Source organism: Myodes glareolus, chromosome X (genome assembly GCF_982192425.1).
Source record: "Myodes glareolus chromosome X, mMyoGla1.1, whole genome shotgun sequence".
NCBI lineage: Eukaryota > Metazoa > Chordata > Mammalia > Rodentia > Cricetidae > Myodes > Myodes glareolus.
Genome location: NC_142053.1, coordinates 97,702,014 through 97,713,501, shown reverse-complemented (window position 1 = coordinate 97,713,501; position 11,488 = coordinate 97,702,014). Strand labels below are relative to the sequence as shown.

General features: G+C 41.5%; 1 protein-coding gene across 3 annotated transcripts in view; it reads left to right on the top strand.

The window, feature by feature from the left end:
• The first annotated feature begins 367 nt into the window (after window positions 1–367).
• Tab3 (TGF-beta activated kinase 1 (MAP3K7) binding protein 3) overlaps window positions 368–11,488 on the top strand; it is a 59,857-nt gene continuing 48,736 nt past the window's right edge. For 2 of the 3 annotated variants that reach the window (XM_048449770.3, XM_048449768.3), the window contains exon 1: window positions 368–509. The gene's annotated coding sequence lies outside the window, so the exon portion shown is untranslated. The remainder of the gene's footprint in view (window positions 510–11,488) is intronic. The other variant, XM_048449773.3, reaches the window with a different exon arrangement.

Here is an 11,488-nt window from a genome sequence, read left to right as displayed (position 1 = left end):
CCCGGATCTCACTTTGCTGGCAGTTCTGGGAAGCGGCAGCCCCACGGTCCCGCGCAGGCGCGGCAAACCTTCCACATCCGGCCCATTTCCGACGTGGGCGAGCATTCGCCCGGGCTCATTTATCACCGTTCCTGTAGGGACCCCGCCCTCTGGTTCCTGCAGGGAAAACCTCGCGAGATCGCTTACGGCCGGCCCCCCAGCGGTGCCATCTTTGTGCCTGGCGAGCGAAGGCGCCCGACGGAAGCCCTGAAGCCCGCAGCTCTCCTGCTTAGCTCTTCCCGAGACCGGATCCAGGAAATACGAGGCGGGCCTCAGTGGGAGGGACGCCGTGAGGGAGGAGGGACAGGCAAGGGGGCGGCGGCAGCGGCGGCTCACACCGGATCTGCCCTCGGCACGGCGCGCACAGGAGGGGGGTCGGCCGGGAAGCGGTGCCCGCCCGGACCCCCCGCGGGAGTCAGCCAAGGGTGCGGGGGCCAGGCGGCGGAGCTCAGAGCGACGGCTGGGGCTTGGTGAGTGGCGGCGAGAGGCCCGGCACCTGCCCGAGGCCAAGACTTTGGGGGTGCCCTGGGGTCGTCCTAGTGACCCTGCGTCCACGACGTTGGGCGTGTGCGAGACTGCGGGGGTTCAGGGGCCCGCCTCGGCCTCCGGCTGTTAGCAGACACGGGGAAGTACGAGGCTGCGGGAGGTCTGCGCAGGGCCTGTCGTGGCGGCTGCGCCCGCCCGGACGCCCCAAACGCCCCGAGGCCGAGGGGAGAGGGAGTGGCTGCGGGTGGGGGGGGGGGAGGCTTGATTGCCATCAGCCCTCGGGTGAAGGGGAATGATGCCTGGACATCTGCAGAGTGAACCTCTCCGTCCAGGTCTCCAGCCTCGGTAAGGTGTTCTGGGGACTAGGGCTCGCCGGGACTGAGGCTGCTTCTCTTGAAGGGGCTGGGACCTGTGCACAAGGTTAGTAATGATAGTAATGATTGTTGTGCAGGAGATTTGCAAATAATTGTTGGCAGGTGGTGAGGAAAACGAAGACCTTGACTTCGCTTGACGACGACAGTAAGCAGCCCTCCGAGGTCCAGCAAGAGATTCGAGTTGTTCCTACTTGGAGGCTTAGGGTTTAGTGCTGTGTACCTGCTTAGAAAGTACAGTAAATAGGATGGGTGGAGGCGAGGTGTAGACAAGGTACAGGAGAAAGTAAGTTGCACAATAAAGAACCAAAAGTTCGTACTCTCGATGAGTCGGAAGATAACGCATTGTCTGTACTGAAGCATAGCACTTAGATTTTTGCTTTTCTTTGGAGAAAAAATTCCTGACAAGGCAGGGCTCTTCAATTCTGTTCTTCACTAACATTTGTTAGTTTGCGCTGTGTCTTTACTTGTGAGTTTGTAAAAGGAAAGGAAGGAGTCCTGTGAACTGAGCTTGCTCTGTACGCTTGCATGGGGTGGGGGACGTTTCCTTTTTGCTTTAAGAATGATTTGTAGGGCTATAAAAGAATATGCATAAAAAGAAAACATGATCAAGAAGGTTTATTTTTAATGGACGTTTAACTGTGTCATGTTCAATTACAGAGTACATCATTTCTTATGGTAATTCCCCCTCCCAGCAATGGACACTAGAAAAATGCAAGTGCTCCTTAAATTCTCCACATACATAGTTTTAAATCAGTGTGTTATATGAATTTCTACAAGTCTAGAATTCTCCCTCCCCTTTGGCCTAGAATTGGCGTAATCAAGGCAAAGTTGACTTTAGTGAAGGTAGATGTTAAATATACAATTGCCATGGTTACATTTGACAGAGCTTAGTGAATGTTCAATCACGCCGAATTTTTTTTGTATTTATCTGACACATTCTTTTCTTTAATTGCAGACCACCCTGTACAGTTTGTGTGGAAGCAAACTGAGTTACCATTGAGTATATACAGTCACTAGACTTGCTGGGCAGTGTGCGTTTCAATGTAATCCTCAGAGTTGCTCTGTGCTAAGAAAATGTCGCTGCTATCAGATAACGACATCTACCTCCAGTCTTCTTCTGGAGCACGGGGCAGTGCTGGAACTCGTGTGTCTGGTTAGAGACTGCTCTTTCCACGTGGTCTGTATGTGTTTATGTGCAGACACGAATTAATTGAGAATGCAAAGTTTTGTTGTAAAGAAACCATTCGATTCTGTTGAAGATTGTCATATGTCCTTAACAAAAGATAATCTCGGGATTTTTTTTTATTTGTGATGTATTCATTTTTTGGACAGAGGTGCAGTTTGAGTTGATGAGTAAAGGTTGATTCCAAATAGCTAGTAGTGACCTATACCCGAAATTCATGTTTTTGGTAACTTCGCCTTCTGTTCAGCATACCTAGGATGTCCTACCTCAAAGAGTAAGTGTTTTATTTACTCCAATCTTGAATCCTATTTAAAATTGCAATACTAAAGTAAAATAGCATATTTATAGGGGTCTCACTTTGCTTTGCAGGACTTTTATGGTAACACACGGTTCAATTTTGCTTTTCTTCTTTTCATGTAGTTTCAAAGTTTTAGAGTTAGATGGTGTTTTGCAGCAAATGGATCAATACTAAGACAAGCAACAGCATCTCTTATGGGCGTAGTGATGGACAGATTTTAGATATCCCAGAGCAGTGCGTGTCTGCGCTGTCGGTGAAATCACGGGGACATTTTGCAGAGGTGTCGGGGCGGTGGAGGCATTACTCTTGGCTCCTGCTGGTCTCTGCTGTTGGATCTCTCATGTGCTGTTGCGCTCATCCTCCTAGCTCTTATCTCTGTTCAAGAGAGGCCCCACATCTGGGTAGAGTTCAGCTGGAAGAACAGCCTGGCAAGTTGGGGGGGTGGGGGTGGGGTCGGGAGGAAGATGACACCTAAGTGGTGCTCATCCTCCAGCAGGTCCTTTGGTCAGAGTTAACCATGTGGTTATCTTGGACTGGAAAGTCTAGAAATGCTGAGGGTTTGCTGCTCCACTGTTCGAGATGTAAGCTGTTTTAGGAGTGGAGCAGTACTGGCTCCTGGACATGGAAGAAGGATTTCTGTGTTGCTCAGTGTATATCTGGGTATGTGTTCTGTGGAGTGTGGGGTTGTTTTAAATAACACCTTACAATCTTGACGGATAATCTTTGGGCTGAAGGAGCAAGTTTTTAATTATAGTTGTACTCTGAAGAAAGAGTTAAATATACTTTACTTGGGAAGGGACTTGCTCCTGGTATTTGGCCTATTAGAGTGGAAAATATTGATAAATGATAAAGCCTACCAAATAAACAGAAAGCAGTGCTGTCATGATTTGCATGATCACTATGCCAAAAACGTACACCAGAAAATTGTATGTCTCTAGAAGCTTATTTTCATACCGTTGACATAACCCTATATTAATATCCTAACCATAAATATTCGTTTATCTAAAATTGAAATGGATGCAATGAAATACTTGGAACTGTCAAACTGAATCCTAAATATTTAAGAGCATTTTTATAGTTTAATTAATTGAGATCTCTATTAGATTATTATCCAACTCTCCAAAATTTCGCTTTTCTTCCTACTTAAAATCTCTCAGCTTATATTCCTTCCTCTCTTATGTGGTTCCTGCCCCTCCCTGGGTCTTTCCTTTAGCTCTCAGCTGACCCTGGAGTCTTTTGCAGTGTTCATGAAGAGTGAAGAGGCCTTCAAAGCCTTGAAGTCCATCCTCTGCTCTGAATTCTTTTGCCCTAGCAGGTCAAGAGGAATGCACTTAAGACCCCATAGCCCACCAGATTGTGTCTTAAGAAGGAGAATGAGAATAACGGATGGAGCGAGGGAGGCAGTACAAGACTCTTGCTATGGCTTCTCTTCTCTCTTCTCCTTAGGAGTCAAGAAGCTAAGTTTGTAGAAGCCAGTGGGCAGTGTTCCCTCATTCTCTTCATTACCCACCCCACTCTCATCCTCTGTAGCCCTTCCTTTCAGCTGTTGTCTCAACTTTGTCCGCCTCTGCCTCTTCACTAGGTTTCGCTGTCTTCATCTCTGATCTCTCCCCTACCCCCCTGCTCTGACTTCTGTCCTTATTTCATGCCCTTTCTCCTGCTCTGCTTTGATCAGATCTTAAGGAAGCTCAGACTTTCCTTAGTGAGGGAAGATTTCCTTCTACTTCCAGAACTTAGTAGGGCAGAGTGGGTTGGTTTGTTACTGAGTTGGAATGCTAAATGGATTTTCCCATAGAACCATTGCCCACAGAGCTTGGTGGTCTGTGTACTTCTGTTACCTTATGAATGTTTAGGTTTTCCTGGATTACTTTAGAAATGTAGTGCCTTAGTCTTGGTTTCCCGTGAAGTCCATGGCTGAAGTTCAAATAGATGATTTGAAAAACACAGCGAGGCAGGTGTACATAGGAACTTAAAGTAGTTGTGACAGGATGCACAAGACTTGTACAAGTCCAGACTCCTCTCAGCTTAGTGAGGGGATCATAATAAATGTTACTGCAGTTCTTAGCTGCTTGGAAAAGGAGAGTTAGTTTTCTCTAATAGTGGACCCTGGTAAGCAGACCACACCAGTGGAAAGATACACATCCAAGAATGTTTGGGCAGCACAAATTTGTTCTGATTTTTTTTTAAAAAAAAAACATGAAGTTGGGAAAGATGGGGAATCTGGGAAGAGTTGGTGGAAGGAAAGTGAATATGGCTGAAATACATCGTATGAAAATATCAAAAAACTAATAAAACATTAGTTCCAGAAACTTATGGAGGTTACCTGCTTTTTGTTACTTAGTGAAAATAGTAGGTAACCCACTTGTGGCTGTCCAAATTTAGTCCAGTTATGTTGGTGAGATGGCTCTTTCAGGAAATAAACTGATAGTTTTTAACTTTTATTTATTTTATGTGTGTTGGTGTTTTGCCGGCATATTTCTGCATCACATGCATGGCATGAGTTGCATACAGTTGTGAGCCACCACGTGGGTACTAGGAATGAAATCTGGGTCCTCTGGAAGAACTGTCAGTGCTCTCACCCATCAGGCCATCTCTCTGGTCGTGATAAAGAGTTTTTTAAGTCTATGTCTTTTAAAATATTCATTTATGCATATGGGTGTTTTGCCAGCATGTATGTCTGTGCACCACCTGCCCAAGTTGACAAGATGAGGCTATGAGATGCCCTGAGAGTAGAGTTCTAGAAAGTTAGATGCCATGTGGGTTCTAGGAATTGAACTTGGTTCCCCTAGAAGAGCAGCTTGTGTTATTAACCATGGGGCCATCTTTCTACCCGCCGATAGGGTCTTTTAGATTTTCAGTGAAAATTTTCTGAATTTTGGTGCACATTTTGAAATAACATATATTTGTTCTGTCTCAGGTTAGTGTTTGTTATTAAAGCAGATCTTATTGTGATGTTAGAGCAACAGAATTCTAGTTTGTCATGAAAGGAATATCTTGTTCATGCTTTTTTTTGCTGATGCTTTGAAACTTTTCAAAGGTACTGTCCATCTTGCTGTTATTTACTCTAGTTCACTTAGTGGTAAACTTGGGCAGTGTGTTCTACCTGAAGATTTTAAAGGTTTACTAATTTGTTGTGATAATACTGTTATTGGCTGTGATATTCAGACAATTTAATGAGAGACTCCAAAGGGAGAAAAGCAGAGCCAAATTTATTTTGTACTTGCTCTCCATAAAGGTATTTAATCTTAGCTTGCTTGAAGGAGATTGTCCCAATAAAAGTCACATTAAGGCTTTAAGGGTTGCTCCAGGCTATTCTTGTTTGAAAACTGAATTTCAGTTTGCACCCTCTGTTCATTTTAAGTTTACCAAATTCTCTAATTACATACAGAGTATGATAGTTTAAAAAACATCTCTGCAGGCAAAATTCTGAAACAACTAGATCTTTTGACACAGACTAGCTCTGTGTTTTGGGGCAAATTGCTTAATCTCTGACCTGTTTCTTCAGTTTTGAAATGAGGATAATGTGGTATTTACCTCGTGAGGATTAAATGGGCCAGAGGATATATTATATTTAAAGCATGACTAGCAGTAGTAAATGCACAAAAGAATTGTTTTTATTACTAACATTGACATGTCATTAATACTTGAGCTTCCTTCTGAGATGATATCCTTTTTATTGTGGTGGAGTAGCTGTAAAAGATGTCTTCACTTCCTTGATAGTAACACTTAAAGCCAAAGCTTATTGAGAGGCCCAGGCTAAATGTATACTAACTGCCAGATCCACCCACAATTGGGCATAGTTCAGAAAACCCATAGAATATTAAGATTTTTTTCTGTAGTCCTATTTCTATCATGGAAACTATAAAGAGCTAAGCCTCTATGATGTACGAGAAAAATAAGATTGAATAACTAGTTTCTTTATTAAAATTTAGTGATATTGGCATCTATAAAGCTAGAGTCTGTAGAGAGGGAGCCTAATTTCTATAAGGTCTATAAAGACTTCTTTTAAAATTGAAATGTACACCACTTTCCCACAGGAAAAAAACTGTATATAGTGTTCTGCTTCTCAGAGCAGCTCAGTGTATCTGAATTTGAATACTAATAGTACTGTAAAAACTAACTTGTCTGTGACAGTGTATCAGCAAAACCGTGCAGGCAGAACATCGGGTACTAGAAGATTATGAGCATAGCCTTGCTGAAAAGGCAGTGGGCTCCTCCCTCTGCTCGAGCAGCAAAGGCTCACCATGCCTTGAGAAAAGTTTGCTTTTCTGGTGGAGGTTGAGGATAGGGTGAGTAGTGGCAAGAGCCATTTTCTGGCTGGTGTTCTCAAAAGACTGTTCTGCCTAGTAAAGTGTTTATGGCTGTGCTCTGTACTTCTAGAGGGCCTGCCTTTGAATCTCCTCTCTACAGTACACGTAAAGGAGCACTCTCACAAGGTTTGTATTGGTAATGGGTGTAATGCATAAAACCTTATCTTGCTTGAAGGTGGGTCAGTAAGAAATGTTATCCACTCATCTTTATTAAGCTTTACTCTTTGAGAATGTCCAGAACACCTTGATATACTTGTTGTCTGTTGCCTGTCTCTATGTACCTTAAATAGGGTTCTTTTCTCCCACCTAAAAGTAGGATTCTTGTCTTCTTTCCACAAAGAAATAATTTTAGACTTTTCACTTTTTTCTATCCAAATTGGGATGATTTTTGTTTTGTTATAACCTTTTGGGTTTGATTGTATAATGTTAAGAAATAGCTAGCTTGCTTTTACATTTCCACCTTATTGCCACCCCAGCCTACTGCCAGTGGCTGGTTTTGTAAAGAACCAGATAAACTCAGCTGGATCTCAGCACCTGTCTATAGCAAAACATTGCTTTATAAACTGTCATCCTTCCTTATCTAATAGCTAGGAATCTTGTGGCAGTGTTTTAGGACACACATGGAAAGGTATGGCTTTCCCTGATGCATAAATACAAAAGACATTCTCTTGGAGTCCCAGGCCAAATAAATAAGCAAACAAACAAAATAGTATGGATTGGAGAGATGGCCCATTAGGTGAAGCATTTGCCTTGCCAGTGTGAGGACCTAAGTACAGATTTCAAAGCCACATAAAGCTGGGTGCCAACCTAGCAGGTAGCTCGGTAGGTAAAAGCTCTTGCCATGTAAGCCTGATCACCTGAGTTTGATCCCCCAGACTCATGCAAAGGTAGAAGGAAAGAACCAACTACAAAGTTGTAACACGAGGGGCTGGCTTGTTGGGGGTATCTGTTCCCGCCTGGTACCCCACAGCCGGCATGCCCCAAAGAGAAAATCAATCATACAGAGATCTCTATAAGTTACAAAGTTGATTGGCCCATTAGGTCAGGCTACTTATTAGCTCTTATAACTTATGTTACCCCATTATCCTTATCTACGGTAGCCACACTTTTCCAGCGGGGCAGCTTACATCTTTCCTCTCCGGTGGTCTGGGCAGAACTGGAGAGGGAGCTTCTTGCTTCCTAGAATACCCCCGTTCTCTTTGCTCCACCCCTACTTCCTGTCTGGCTTTCCCGCCTATACTGCCTGCCTGGCCAATCAGCGTTTTATTAAAATACATGATTGACAGAATACAGACAATTCTCCCACACCACAAAGTGGTTTCTAACCTTCCCAAGCATGCTCTAATATGCATACTCCCCCAATAGTAAATAAATAAATTGAAAGATTTGAAAGGTCTGGTTTATAGCCTCACCTTACCTTAAGTGAATGTGGAAAGTTGCTTGTGTCAATTGAGGTATAAATTTCTCTTTTTTAGTAACTTTTGCAAAGCCATATATATTTGCTTTGAAACAACTTTAGACTTAAAATTGCAGAGATAAAGAATAACCAGGCTACAGTCCACTGCTCCAGGGAAGCCAGGTAGCAAGAAGGACACATGGATTTCCCTGGGAAGGGGAAATAGATGAGATCACCTGGGTAAACTGGTGGGGAGACGTATGTGGGGATGGGAGCGTCAGGGATTGGGTTGGTTAAAAAAAAATTAAAAAATGAAATTGCAGAGATAGTATAAATTTCCCACATACTCTTCATCCAAACTTGTTATATTTATCAAAACAAAGGCTGTATTAGTTTTATCCAAACTGCAGTTTAATTTTTATCATTTATCCCCTACTACTGCCCTTTTTCTGTTCCAAAATACATTGCATTTTGTCATTAAATCGGTTAATTTTTTTACATGTATTTATTTCTTTTGGGTGTGCGTGAACAGCACAGCATTTGTGTAGAGATCAGAGGACAACACGTGGGGCTTCTTACTCTTCTTCCCATATGTGAGTCATTGAGATTGAATTCAGAGCATCGAGAAGAGTGGGAGTACTTTTACCCACTGAAGCATTTCACTGGCCCCATTTGTAATTATTTGCATTTATGTCATTGGCATATCCATTTTGTTAGTTTAAAAAAATCTGTTGCCATAAAACTTTTCTGATTTATTCTTCAGTTTTATGCAGGTCCTAAAAGGCCAGGTGTTTCCTCTATGGCTAGCAAAGCCAGAGATTCATCTTGGCATTAAACTTTATGGTTTGAAATGACAGGAGAGAGTCCTGTGATAGTGAAAAGAATCCCGTTGGGTATGTAGTTGAGACTATGCACTTTTATAATTTAAAATTATTTCCACAAGATCAAATGGGCTATTTATATTGTTAATGTTTGATCATCTTAGCTTCAGAATGACAAGACATTGTTTTAAAATCATAGGCATTCTTAGTTGTGAACTAATGGTAAATTATGATAAAGTGGAGAATTTAGCGATTTAGAAGTGATTGATGATTTAATAAGAAATAAGTATAATCATTTAATGTCAATAAGGTAACACATTTGATTGTGGAAACCCTTGGTTTTAATTTGTGGCCATGATTGATTTTTTTTACTTTTTTTTCAAGGATGCCATATGTGGAGATTCCTTTATTCGGAATTTTCATATGTGCTTTAAGCTTGATGTCAACGTCATCATAGTGTAAACAGAAAGTTATCTGGTAGGCTGCACATCGTGGACTTTACTATAGAAAGTCTTATCTTTTCTGCCACAGAAATAACTTTTGGCTGTTAGCCATGGGTAGTAAAGAAAATAATTTTGAGTTGGTTGGATGAAATTGTTTCAAATGAATATGGTGTATATTGAGAGACAGTCCGAGTAAATTCTCTTAGTATGTAGACCTTAGCAAATTGGTAAGGGTAGATGTAATTAAGTAATTTCAACTGTTTTATACTTACTCAGATCTTTTTATCACCTTGGACAAATTATCTAACTTTAAAGGACCTTGGTTTCTTTATTTATAAAATAAGGGTATTTGACTAGCTCTGTCAGTCCATTAAGTTCCCAAATTTTTTTTAAAAATACTTCTAACAGAAAGCTGCAAGATAGTTCTAGATCTTTATAATTCAAACTGTCACTGTAACTAGACAGAAGCCAATTTATCCTGTTGGAGTCACATAATTTTCAGCTAACACTGAGAGCCACTTATTTTGACGCATGTGCATTATTTTGGTTATTACCATATTACTCTTGAAATGATAGTTAATATAATTTTGTACTTTGGGGCTGGAGAGATGGCTCAACAGTTTAAGGCCACTGGCTACTCTTCCAGAGGTAATGAGTTCAATTCCCAGCACCCACATGGTGGCTCACAACCATCTGTAGCAGGCAGGATCTGATCCCTTCTTCTGGCCTGTAGGCATACATGCAGGTAGAATAGTATATACATAATAAATAAATAATAAAAAAGAATTTTGTACTTTGATCTGAAGCACTCAGGTTCAAGATTTTTTGCTTTCATAATCCTTAAATAATTTTGAAAAAATGTATTCCTTCAACACTTAAAAAAGAACTAAAAACCTTTTTAGCCAGCTTTAATAGAAAGTACACAGTATCCATAGTACACAGCTCAGTGAATTTCCATCAGTCATGCACACATTCATTTATCAGCCCCTATCGAGGATCATAAACAACTGAAATCTCACCTGCCTCAGCATACCACCTGCCTGACTTTTACCACCACAGACCCATTTGGCCTACTTTTGTACTTTATTGGAATGGAACCAGGTTGTATTCTTCCTGTCGGATTTCTTTGGAGTAAAATAGTGAATGTAAAAGAAATCTGTGTGCAGTTGTAGTCTCATTACTGGATATGTCCTTGTATGAATATATCACTAGTTATTGCTGCTGGATATTGTTGAAGTACCCGTGTTTGAGAGAGTCTTGGTGGTCTTGGCAGAGGTAGATTTCTTAAACCAGGTTTTTCACTGATGATCATTTCTCTTAGTGCTAAGATTACAGGAGGAGTGAGAGCGAGTTTCTTGAAACAGGAGCATTTAATTATTTTGTTGCTTCTTGAGACAGAGTCTTACTGTGTAGCTCTGGCAGGCCTGGAACTCACAGAGATCCACTTCCCTCTGCCTTCCCAGGACTTGGATTAGAGGTGAGCACCACCACTCCCAACTTAATATGCTTTTAAAAGATGAAAAAGGCTTTTTATTACGCAAATCTCAGGGAGAATAGCAGTATTTTTGTTAAATGTGCTAGCTAGAGGGTTATGCTTTCATAACTCTCAAGTACAATTCCTTCCAAAAGCATCATACACACCTTGTCTCTTGTCCCTTGCTTATTTCTAGGAGTTCATTACATGCTGCAAAATGAGCCCTTGCTGGTTACAAATGCATTCTGCCACTGTGTGATATGCTCTTCCATTTTTCATGATTCTTTTCAGAAATAAAGGTTCTCACTTTTAATATAGTTAGTATTTTCCTTCTGTTTAAAGTAGACACAGATTTCAGTTTAAAGCATCTTTTCCTAGCCCATGATTGTAAGGATATTTTTCTCTCATCTGGAAGTCTTGCAGCTTTGGTGTTCACACAAAGATCCAGTGATGACCTGAAATTGATTTTCTGCCCTTTTCTCTGTATGGATAGCAAGATGTCCTAGCACATGGATTTGCATACTCCTGAGAAGTATTAAATGTGCGTATGTCTTATGGTTTGGTTTCTATGATCTGTTTGTATCTCCTTGTTCTGACCCCACATTGGTCTTGTTTATGATAGCTTCATAGTAAGTCTCAGTCAGTAGAACAAGTTCTTCCACCT